The 12,923-nt window shown below is 34.8% G+C and overlaps 1 long non-coding RNA gene across 1 annotated transcript; it reads left to right on the plus strand.

Moving 5' to 3' along the window:
- Window positions 1-7,399: 7,399 nt before the first annotated feature.
- Window positions 7,400-11,068, plus strand: LOC123529490 (uncharacterized). Its single transcript, XR_006682153.2, has 3 exons — window positions 7,400-7,484; window positions 9,192-9,288; window positions 9,813-11,068. It is a non-coding gene; the product is annotated as an uncharacterized LOC123529490 (long non-coding RNA).
- The last annotated feature ends 1,855 nt before the right edge of the window (window positions 11,069-12,923 follow it).

Here is a 12,923-nt window from a genome sequence, read left to right on the forward strand (position 1 = left end):
CCCAAGTTTATATTTCGTTTTAATTATAGGTTTCACAACTAAATGTTTTGCAATCTTTTCCCCAAATGTTTTTGATTTAGTGTTATTTAAATTGGAAAGCATTTTTTTGTCGCATGTACCCTTTTTTTACACCGCTGTCATAGCAAAAGTCATGGTCCATACATACTGCATCCAGTTCATTGACAGGGGGTCCATTATCTAGGGGATTTCCTGGCACACAATAATTATATCCTGGGAGTGTTAAACCTTTCTTAGGTAATAAAGGTAACATTGCTTTATGGATATCTAAATTACCCCCTGTACTTTTAACAAACTTTGATTTCATTCTTCCACAAGACGAACAGGTAGCCATTATCATTTTTCTCCCGTTTTTTGTTGTAACATAATGAGGATTTATATTATCAGTAAATCTTCTTTCTTTCAAACAATATATTTTATTCTGTAAACTCATTTATATTATATGTATTTAAATTTAATAGAACACTTATATTAAATCAGCTGTAAAACGTTTTATAACAGAACACTTATATTAAATCAGCTGTAAAACGTTTTATAACAGAACACTTATATTAAATCAGCTGTAGAACGTAAAGCAAAGTATCAAATGTAAATCAAACAAAACAGGGAGGTTTAAAGAAAAGTGGTATTCATTCATAAAGTCAACCGATATGTTTCCTTTATACTACAAGTAAAACGACACCGGTGTCGCAAATACTTTCATTCATAAAGTTTACCGATGCGTTTACTTTGTATAAGTGTATTGGACTTTTAAGCGTGTGACATACTCAAACGGTAAAATGATTTTATATATATGTCTAATAATGTATTTACTAATTAAAAATAAGATCAAATACCTTATATTTTATTAATGAAATTAATCTGCCAAATTTCTGCCAAAAGTTTGCCAAGTTGGCGGACACTGTCACATTGCTGCCACTTGGCAGAAAAATGGCAGGCTTTTGATTGGTTGAATTTGTGGTTTCCTACATAACCATTTTCAGAAAATATGTCAGCTATTTATAACCGGGTTTTCCGAAAGTACAAAAAAAACAAAAGTAAGGTTACAAGCCTGTGTTTTTAATTGTGTGAGTGGATATTTAATAAAACACTTATATTAAATCAACTGTAAAACGTTAATCGATCACGGGGAAGTTTAAACGAAATTGTACTATAAATGTAAACATATCGGTTTTATGAATGAAAATAAATCCAATAAAATGTGACACCTGTAAATTTTTTCTTCCGGGTTTTAAACTTTGTGCACTTACAAAATAGAAACAAGAGGTTAAGTGAGGTTAAACTGACCATGTTTTCGTGGTAGGATTTTGACAAATATTTGGCAAAAGTGTTTAATCATATTTTACTATAGGTTTTCATATAGTACTATGAAAACTTGTTTATTTTTTGTTTTTTAATTGCTTGACTTTGTTTTTTTTAGAAGTGGTCAAAGGTTAAATAAGGTCAAATAACGCCAAAACCATCATAATATTCACTACTTTGGTTTTCTCATGGCGCGGCTCATATGTTTTTCATACACTTTTTTATTTTAGTTTTTTTTTTGTTTTTTAGTTGTTTGTTTTCGATTGTGATAGTTATGTGGTTGGAAAAGTGAGTTATGTAGCTAGCTTCTGGACTTCATAAGTAGTTTAACTAATGTTGTCATCGTTTTGTATTACCTGCTAACGAACACATTATAGATTGCCGAAAAATTGTAGTACTTTGTTATAATATACATATTACTTTTTATCAAATAATGTTTCCAACCCAAATTTCCAATCGGAAAAAGCAGTATCTCTCATGTACGTACATTTTCTTCTTTTATCTTCATTGTTTTGGACAAACATTTGCATTTTTGAACTTGGATGTTTTTACGATGTACACTTCAATGGAACACCGATGCGCAAAATCTCGGTGAACTTTGGCTTTGTATTTGATAATGGTTAATATTTATCTAAATGTTTGAATTAGCTATGTGCCATCGAGTTGCAATCGGACATTTTTATTGCAAAGCATATTGTAGTGGTTTCCTTAAGAGAAACTGTCCCGTCATAGAAATAAGCATACCTCTCCTGTACTTGTTATTTCAGTTGCGTGCCTTAATGCATAAAACAATGAAATGTTTAAAATGCTTTCAATGTTCTCAAATGCAAAATGTCGATTTTCACTTTATAATATTAATAATCTTAGCGCAACACATGGATATAGAAACTAATCCTTGACCGTTAAATCTTATGTCAATTTTTCATTGGAATGCTAGAAGTATAAGAAATAAACTAGATTATTCGGAGGATACTGTAGGTGAAATACAACTACATTTGTATTACTGAAACGCATTTAGACGAAACTGTTCTAAACGTAGACTTAGATATATCCGGATTTATCCAGCCGTTCAGAAAAGACAGATCTTTTGCCGGAGGCGGAGTACTAGTGTATGTCTCTCAGTTGTTAAATAGCCGAAGGAGGGAAGACCTAGAATTCCTGGGAGGTGAAGTGATATTGAATTAAAGATTAAAAAAATGTTCTCTTCTAATATGTAATATATATAGACCACCAAATAGTCCAGATAACTTCTGGTACAATTAACAATACTCATTTGAAAAAGCTGTAGATGTTAGTCCTAATTACAGTACAATGGGGTCAAAGGTCAAATTAGTGCATTTACAAATAAATTATCGCTATGCATGTTTATTTTATAGTACCACTAAATGGTTTAAATATCTCAACGCCTAGTATTTGTAAATAAAACTGATGAATATATAAATATAATATCAAATATATACAATTTTAGAATAATATTTTGGAAAGTGCATACGATGCAAATGTTTATTGCATATTTGCTATCTTTATATGTGATGAACTAGAGAAAATTTTGGAACTGTCGTATCAAGTTATTTCAATTAATTTCAAGGTCACAGAATGTCAAGGTCACACGACTTTTAAAATGTTCCATTATAAAGGTACAAATAGTGCGTAATAATTCTCAAACTGTTCTATCTCCACACTTGTTTTATTCCCTTCATCGCCAAATTATGACAGATTTGAATGAATGTTTTACACAATGTTAAATGATTATTTTATTATGATATAACATAAAAACGATCATAGCTAACCCTTAAATTAAAAGTCACATAATTAGGAAATTCCAAATCACAGTAGTACACTTTGATCCTATTAATTCTATAAAATTCAAATTATTATATTCTGAATGTTCAGCTCTAATGGAACATCCGTCTATATTTTCAATATGTTAATTTTTTATCAGGTTTGTGACGCCATTAATGACACCACATTAATGACAAAATTGATTAATCCCGCAGATGGCAGTACTTACCGCATACAGACCAGCACCAAGTTGCATTCATTATGTGACATTTGTTTGGGAGAGGGTGTGTGTGTGGGTTGGGGGGGGGGGGTACCTTATTTGACTGAATGTACGCACAGTTGATATCGCCTCGTGGTAGGATTTTGACAAATATCTGTCGAAATTTGGCAGAGATAAAAACAAAAGTCAGGTGTTGAGTTAGAAAAATTGTTGAGCAAATGATTATAAAATGACCCTGCAAATGCCCACACATTCATGAAATTGCTACAGCACAAGCGTAAACCACTTGAATAGAGTTTTGATTAGGTAATGCTTGCGAGAATTTGCACAACTCACAAACAGACTTAATCAAACCAATTTTGCTATTTTTACGTCCTTGAGTTCTATGCTTCCGAAGGAAACTTTAGATCTGTCAAAATATGTTTGCTAGAGCTCGACGGGACAAGCAAAATGTATCCGAGATATCAGTAGTACAAGCAGACGTGAAAAATACATTATATAGAACTGACGCTGAGTTCGAGCCAAAAGTAGTAACTGGATAATCCGAATTCGAGCAAACGAAGTTTGACTGTACTAGTCTTTATAAAATACGCGCCATAGATTTCTTTCTACCTGTACTGTTCAAACAGACAATCATACAGGTAACCAACCAGCCTTTATGGAAATTGTTAGCCTGAAAACGGAAGTTTTAGAAACACGAGAAAGATAACTTCCATAAATGAACAAAATATCAGAACGTACGAAAAGTTAAGCTCGCAAATCTGTTTTTATTTGAACCAATCAGACGACTCGTTTCAACAAGCATTTGGCTGAACCATCAAAATGGCTTCGAATATCACAGGGTGAGAAAAATGTGCAGTCAGTCCGGGGCTCGAACCCGGGGCCCCTCGCTTACAGGGCGAGTGCTCTACCGACTTAGCTAACCGGGTGCCTGACATATAGTCTCCCCTTACGTGATCAAGCCCGTACCGTGACATATGATACCTCTCAAAACACGAGGGCGCAGTCATGATGTGATCGTCATAAGAATTATAAACATGAACAAGAGCTGTCGGAGGGCAGCAACGCTCGACTATTAAACAGCCTTGTCAATTGAATGAATACAAAAGTCGAAAAAGGGGCATGATTTTTTAAAAATTGAAAAAAGGCTTATGGAACCTTCACAGTGCTTATCAGCTCATAAAGTGAACAAGTGCGTGAAGTTTCAATCCTTTCCCATAAGTAGATAATGAAATACCAGCTTACATACAAAAACTTAACCAAAAACTGCTAAGTCAAAAAAGGGGCATAATTTTGAAAAAAAAATGCAAAGTAGAGTTATGGGACATATATACAGTGCATGTCAGATCATGACAGTGACCAAGTGTGTGAAGTTTCAATCCTTTCCCATTAGTGTGTACTGAGATACCAGCTTACATACGAAACCTTAACCAAGAATTTCTAAGTCGAAAAGGGGGCATAGTTTCATAAAAAAGCAAAATAGAGTTATGGAACCTGTGCAGTGTAGGTCAGTTTATCACAGTGAATAAGTGTGTGAAGTTTCAATCCATTCCCATTAGTGTGTACTGAGATACCAGCTTACATACAAAACCTTAACCAAGAATTTCTAAGTCGAAAAGGGGGCATAGTTTCATAAAAAAGCAAAATAGAGTTATGGAACCTGTGCAATGTAGGTCAGTTTATCACAGTGAATAAGTGTGTGAAGTTTCAATCCATTCCCACAAGTCGTTACTGAGATACCAGCTTACATACAAAACCTTAACCAAGAATTTCTAAGTCGAAAAGTGACATAATTTTGTAAAAAAGCAAAATAGAGTTATGGAACCTGTGCAATGTAGGTCAGTTTATCACAGTGAATAAGTGTGTGAAGTTTCAATCCGTTCCTACAAGTGGTTACTGAGATACCAGCTTGCATACAAAACCTTAACCAAATTGGGACGCGGACGCGGACGCCGACGCATGGGTGAGTCCAATAGCTCTACTATTCTATGAATAGTCGAACTAAAAACCAAGGCTAAATATAGATTTTAAACTTCTACTTCCACTTTCAAAATGTTGAAAGCAAGGCTTTGACTGGCTAGCCGAAGAGTCGTCAGAACGAGTCTATCAATAGCACGTTTTCAGATCCAAAGCTTAGCATTAATTGGAGATGTACTTTAGTCAGACTGGATCTTTACAGTAATTGCTACTAATTATGCATGATTTTTTCGTGCCTAGAGGTAAAAAGTACATGCTTTGCATGAGATACTATGTACATAACCACTTATGTCTACAATAAAGTTTGAGTGGAGTTGTCACCATTTCTTCCAGATATTTTACCCAGGATCATTTTTATCAGCTCAAAAATAACTCTTTTTTTTTTTTTTTAAATGATATCTAAAATATTTTTCTGACCGCGTACTTTGCTGCAGTTAGCTACATATAATTATATCTAAACTTGAAGTTCGTATTTTAGTTACAAAGCCAAAAACAGACACCTTACTCTCCAAGCGTAGGTCGCATCATTAACATTATGAATGATCGGGAGTTTATGGCCTCGAATAAAGTTCTGACTGGTATCGTAAAGTTCGTCAAAAGAGAGGGCAAGGATTTAAGTACACACAAGGAACCTATAGAGATGATGACATTAGAAAACTATATGCATCTGGAGTCTTTGATGAGACTAAACCTGAATCTCTACAAAATAAGGTTCTGTTTGATATCATTAGCCAATTTGGCCTTAGAGGTAGAGAGGGCCTAAGAAATCTAAAAATATCTTCTTTTGTTGTGAAACATGATGCAAAGGGTCGCACATTCATTCAAATGGCATACACTGAGGCTGACAAGTCTGACAAGACCCATCATGGAATCGATTCCAAAGAAAATGTAAAAGCCCCAAGAATGTATTAAAGTAACGATGCATTCTGCCCTGTTCGGTCCTTTGAGAAATACAGTAAAAACTTAGACCAAAGTTTAATGACTTTTTCCAAAGACCTGTAATCAAAGTCACTGAAAATGATAACACATGCTGCAAGGTCCGTTGGAATAAGACACTTTATAACTTTATGGCGACATTAACAAAAGATACGGGTTTTTGCAAACGCTGTACGAATCATCGTATACATGCCTACATTTCAACAAAACTGTTCACTGTGGGCTTCAGCAACAGGGCCATTATCTCTGTGACAGGAGAGTCTTGCCTCTTACATCAAGCTTTCAGACCGTCAGCCGTGCATTCTTTCCAAGCAGAAGCGTTGTTGACGTTATTAATCCTGAAAAGGGCAGCCCAACAGTAACAACTATTTCCACTACCCCTCAGCCACCAGCCATTGGAAATTCAACTTATAAATAGTCATGCACTATCACAGCACAAAGTAGATGTCAGTGTTCTCCAGTACAGACTCGGCTAAACATGTTTAATGGAAATGTAACCAACAGTTCCATCCAAGTGAATATGTATCAGGTCTACGATTTCATAGTTTTACAGACATTCTGTAAATATACGGACAATTCGTAAATTTAAAGATTTTTCAGTCTATATATTTACAGACTGGGTATATGAAATCTGTTCAAATAAAAATTTAAATCAAAACCGCAGGGTTAAACCTAATGATTTAAGACTGCAAGCAGAAATGAAGGCTATTTGTAATTTTCTGTCAATAATGATGACTCTGCATTTTCGGAAAATGTGAAAAAATTAAAGTGACCCTACCTGTCTGAAATTCTCCTATTAGTTTTATCTATGCATGTAATAAGTGAAACATTTCATTTCAACCTGCGGTTTTGATCTAAAGATTTCATATACCCAGTATGTAACATTATAGACTGAAATCTTTAAATTTATGGAATGTCCATATATTTACAGAATGTCTGTAAAAACGACGAAATCCTAGATCTGATGTATTCTCACTCCGTAAGAGGTACTTTCCAACGTAAGTCAAGTCTCAACGTTAACATGAGACGACATCTCTACAACAATTATTACGGTGTCGCTCCGAGCGACCTTGTTGATTCATTTATTGTCTGTAATAAAGCATTGGTTCTACGTTTTCATAACTGAAGAGTTTGATGTGTGAAAGCTATATTAGCTATTAGCATTAGAACTATATCATTATACAATTCATGTTCCGTCCCGAAAACAGATGTAGATAATAATGCAAAGACACAAATAAATGTAACAAAGGTAATTATTATAAGTCACTTTTTCTTTATTTTAGTTTTGATACTATGATGCTGTGTTTCATGTTCTTATCCGTCATCATAATAAATCATGTGTATATAGATAAAACAGCTCATTCAGTGAATACAGTTTTGGTGCAAGGCCTACCTTATGTCTGTATAAAAGCAAAATTAGTATTTTGATTACCATGCATAGTAACAAAGAATGAGTAATTACAAAGAGGTAAAACAATTAAGCCTGCACAACAAGGCTAATACCGGTATGTCTCTAGTATGCTCTTAACCTGCTGGGATGCAAATATATTTGCACCTTTGCGTCTGTCTATTCCAGTCTTGTTTGCAATCTAATGATTTTTAGTTTGTCTGATTTTTAGCTCTCCTGAGCAGAAGGTGCTAAAGGTGAGCTATTGTGATCACCCTGTGTCGCATTGTGCTTCATCAACAATGTGACTGTTAACACTCCAAGTCAAGTTTGAAATTAGGTTACCTGTGGTCAAAAACTAGTTCACTAGGTCAAATCAAAGAAAAACCTTCTTGTCATCACTCTAGAGGTCACATTTTCTGTTTGATCTTCTTAAAATTTTGTCAGAATGTTTGTCTCTGTTTAATCTAGGTCAAGTTTAAAACTGGATTACCAGAGGTAAAAAACTAGATTACTAGATTAAATCATATAAAAAAAAACCTTGTAAACACTCTAGAGGTCACATATTCAATTTGATCTTAGAAAATTTCAGAATTGTTGTCTCTATTAAACATAGGCAAAGGTCAAACTGGAAAGCCTGAGGTCAAAAACTAGGTCATTAGGTCAGATCATATTTAAAAAGGCCAACTTCAAAACTGTGTTATCTACTAGTATGTAAAGAACTAGGTCAGATCATAGAAAGTGTGTGTGTGTGTGTGTGTGTGTATGTGTGTGTGCGTGTGTGCGTGTACGTGTGCGCGTGTGTTCAGGTTTAACGTCTTTTTCAACAATTTTACAGTCATATAAACGACGGTGTCTACTTGTAGCAGTGAGCACAATGCCCAACTTTATAGTGCTGCCTCACTGGAATATCACGCCGTAGACACGTGGCATGATACAGAACCCAGTCACATTATACTGACACCGGGCTGACCAGTCCTAGCACTATCCCCTTAATGCTGAGCGCCAAGCGAGGAAGCTGCTAGTACCATTTTTTACGTCTTTGGTATGAAGTGGCCGGGGATCGAACCCACGAGCTCCCGCATTCGAAGCGGACGCTCTACCACTAGGCTACCGAGGCGGTAACGATCATAGAAAGATTTTTTTACACTCAAAAGGCCACATTGTCTACATGGTCTTGATGAGACTTGGTTTGAATGTGTGTCTGTTTAAATCTAGGATAAATTTATAACTGGGTCACTTGGGAAAGAACGAGGTCATTATGTCAAATCGTTAACACAGTAGAGGCCGCTTTTTCAATTTTATCATCATAAATCTTTGTCAGAATATTTATTTAGGGAACCTAGGTAAAGTTCAAAAGTGGGATACCTGGGGTCAAAAACTATATCACTAGGTCAAATCATTGAACCACTTGGTTAATGATCTTCCTGATGTACATAAAACATGGTAAGAATGTTTGTCTCTATGAAATCTAGGCCAAATTGGATACTATGCTATCTAGGGTATGAGCTAGGCCAGGTGAGTGGTAATGTCAGCAGTGGCATTTGTTGTTGTTGTTTTTTTGTTCAGGTCAATCAAAGCTTCAGGGTGAACTATTAGTATAGCTGGGTGAATGACATGGCTCTCTCTGAGCCAGTTTCTGTAACTTCGACTTAAATTTTCAAAGGTATGCTCCTTTTCAACCAAAGCTTTTGTTTGTAAGCCAGTATTAGGTGGAAGTTTTCCTTTTAGGACGAGTTGAAGTCGGATCGATTCCCGTTGTAGCTGTGTCTTATTTCATATTAGACAGCTATATAATTCCTTGCCTTTTCGATTGTGACTGACAAAATACTGCAATATGATTGGCCAATAGGGGATTATAATGGTTTAAGAACACTTAGAATTTATAAATTTATGTAAGGAAAAAAATACGATTTCAAATAAGTTCTGTTTAGAACAAACCATACAATGTTGTCGTTCCATCATTTTGAAGTCCGTTTTAAGCCGATGAATAAATGTAAAAGTGATAACTGTACTTTGAACACTTAGAATTGATATATTTATGTAAGGAAAACAGGATAAAATAATTACGATTTCAAATAAGTTTTGTTTAGAACAAACCATACAATTTACTCTATTTAAGATTTGATATACATACACAGATTAAAGGCATCCTCTGCACTGTCAATTTCTCTTCTTGTATTTTGACAGATAAGATCAAACAAATGCAGACACTCCGGAAAGCATCCCCGCTCATTCAAAGGACGTGAATACAGCTCAGTACAAATACGCACATCATCTAGATCAACGTTATGGTGCTGACTGACCGAAGTATACAGTTCCGGCATACTGAACATCACTTCAGGTTTTCCATTTGGGTTTCCATTTGAAATGTCGTGTAAATTCCACTCAAAGGCAAATTTACAAAACTCAATTACAATAACTGGCATGAAACAGTAAAGCAAACATTGTCTATGAAAAATATTTCCATCACTGTATAAGCCTGTAGCACTCTCGTCGCTTTAAAGAGATTTATCCAAAATGCACTGACGTCGAAACATACTCCATATCGATTCGATCCGTTGACTGGATGTGCTTTTGCCAACAACAAAGTTTTTGTCCGCTGCATGGCCATCGCCATGTCCTGGTCTGAAAAGTATTTACAGTTGACGGACAGTGACATTTTCGGTTCCATGTTCACTACTAATTATTGTTGGCACAATCCCGCCTAAGCTAGTTATGGTTTCCAAGAAATATTTAGCAATTACAAAGACGTGGGTCATTATTATTGGTTGCAACCTTAAGCCACAGTATTTTCCGACTGAATTCGTCTACAGCCCCATGTATGGCAAAACCAAAGGGCTTCAACTTGTCGTATCCATCCATGTAACATACAAAGTTTGGACCTGGACATAAATATTTCCGCCGAAGAAGTCGCCTTCGTTTCCTTCTTTCCACTCCATTTGGATCTGCTATCCGCATTAAACGAATAACCGTAGACCGATGTACATTAAAGGTGGTCAATCACATTTAAACAACATTTAATGCCATTTTTTACTTTTTGTATATTCTGGTAGAGATTTATTTAAGGAACAAAAAGACCCATTACATAGAGTTAGATTCCTATTAGAAATGTATGTTTTATTATTTTTTATAAAATTTGCAATTACTCCCCTTTAATATAAAAGTATTTAAAAACCTGAGTAATTCATTTTATTTCGATACAATTTCTAGTTTTACGTTTGCATTTGATAGACATACCAACTATTTAACAATCTGAACCAAACGGCAAGCTTTAAATCTGTGTGTAGCTTCTGAATTCATTTATTTCCAATCTATATTGGTTGCGCAACCAAGATAGGCAAAGGGAGATAATAATAATTTTTTAAACTTGCGGTTCTATCGAATTCCATCTAAATACATAATTGTTAATGAAAATATTTTACAAATATATTACAATATATCTAATATTAATACCTTTCCTTAAGCAAAGTATGCTTATAATATATATATATAATTTATACTTACGATAAAATAACTCTATCTTGGTTGGGCAACCAGGATAGGAAAATCAAATTTTAAAAATACCTCCAGTGAAAATCTAACTTGTATTAAGTGTTTAGTGAACATAAATGAGTGTAAATGATCAGATGTTAAAGTTACAAGCAAAGCCCTTACATGGTCAAAGTCTGATTATCCACCTTTAAGAGCATACTTCATTTTAAGTATCTTCCACATTACTTTATACCCTATACAGTTTCCACTTCCAGATAATTCTTCCAAGAATCGCACGAATAATATCTTCGTTCTCCATGTAAACTTAGTCGCTTAATAAGTCTTTTAGCTGCCTATAACTAAGTGTTATTCCATGAATTAAGACAAGACTAGCAAGTATCTTTTTATATTTATATCCCATTGCGAAATATTGAACGATGAAACTTATCATTGCTTCTCGATTGACAATATTGTCTCCCATTGCTGGTACTGGTAATGCCGTTAGAACGGCGATGAAAGTTAACATCAGCATCTTCAATAAGATGCATGTAAACAATTTAATAATTACGAATCATTATTTTGCATTATAGCCAGTGCAGCATTTCTATTCATGTGTTTGTGAGCATCAATTTTTCTGTCTATGAGGTTTAGAAAGTTGTCCAGACATAGGAAGAAATGGACGGATAGTCTTATGATTACATGTACAATTGTTCCAACTTCCTTGGATACAAACATAAAATTAATTTCATCAAATAAGTAGTTCCATAATTTTTCAACTGTATTTGACAAGTTGATAAAAAAAAGACATAATTCAAACTTATATAACTGGAAAAAAACACTTACCAGGGAAAACGCTCGTTTCAGTAACATATTGAATTCAAATGGTGACAGATAACGTCACAGTCACGTGGCAAATACATCTTGAATTCATGAAGTTAAAATCTTGAAGTTGAAATCGTGAATTCGTTAAGTTGAAATCGTGAATTCATGAAGTTGAAATCGTGAATTCATGAAGTTGAAATCGTGAAGTTCAAAACGTGAATTCAGGAAGAAATTCGTGAAGTTGAAATCGTGAATTTATATGAAGTTGAAATCGTCAATTCATGAAGTTGAAATCCTGAATTTCAAAACGTGAATTCATGAAACTGAATTCATGAAGTTTAACTCGTGAATTTGTGAAGTTGAAATCGTGAATTCAAGAAGCTGAAATTGTGAAATCGTGAATTCATGAAGTTGAAATCGTGAATTCATGAAGTTACAGTCGTGAATTCATGAAGTTAAAATGTCCCTACCGGTCTTTCGTAAAAATGGCTCCACTGCAATATTCAAGATATATGCTTGCTTCTCTCCTATGCAAATTTAAACGTACACATGTCATCTTTTGCAGAGGTTTATTGAATGGTTCTACCTAGGTGCCCGAATATTTTCTAAAAGGGCGCCTAGTGTCGTTTTCCATTATTAAAAGCTGAAATTATTCTGCATTGCGACTTGCACCCAACAAAACAAAGAACGCGAGGACGCTTTCAGTTAGTAGATAGTGCAGCTAACTTCAAATCATCCCTGTTGCTTCGTGATGTCATGTGAGGAAGCTATCCAGCTGACTTGCGGAAGTCGGTGGTTAAACTTACATGCCGTCCATGGCTTGAGAGACGCTTAAAATGTTCCTTGTGATGAAAGTGTCAGAATGATTTGTATGTTTGATATATTGATAACGTAACACATTAAGCACTGACTCTTTTTTCATGCTATCATTGCTATAATTATTGTTGAATTGCTGTTAATAATAGAATTTGGGTCATTTTTGGCTGATTTGGGTTCATTATGTCA

The sequence above is a fragment of the Mercenaria mercenaria genome, chromosome 13 (genome assembly GCF_021730395.1).
Source record: "Mercenaria mercenaria strain notata chromosome 13, MADL_Memer_1, whole genome shotgun sequence".
Taxonomy (NCBI): domain Eukaryota; kingdom Metazoa; phylum Mollusca; class Bivalvia; order Venerida; family Veneridae; genus Mercenaria; species Mercenaria mercenaria.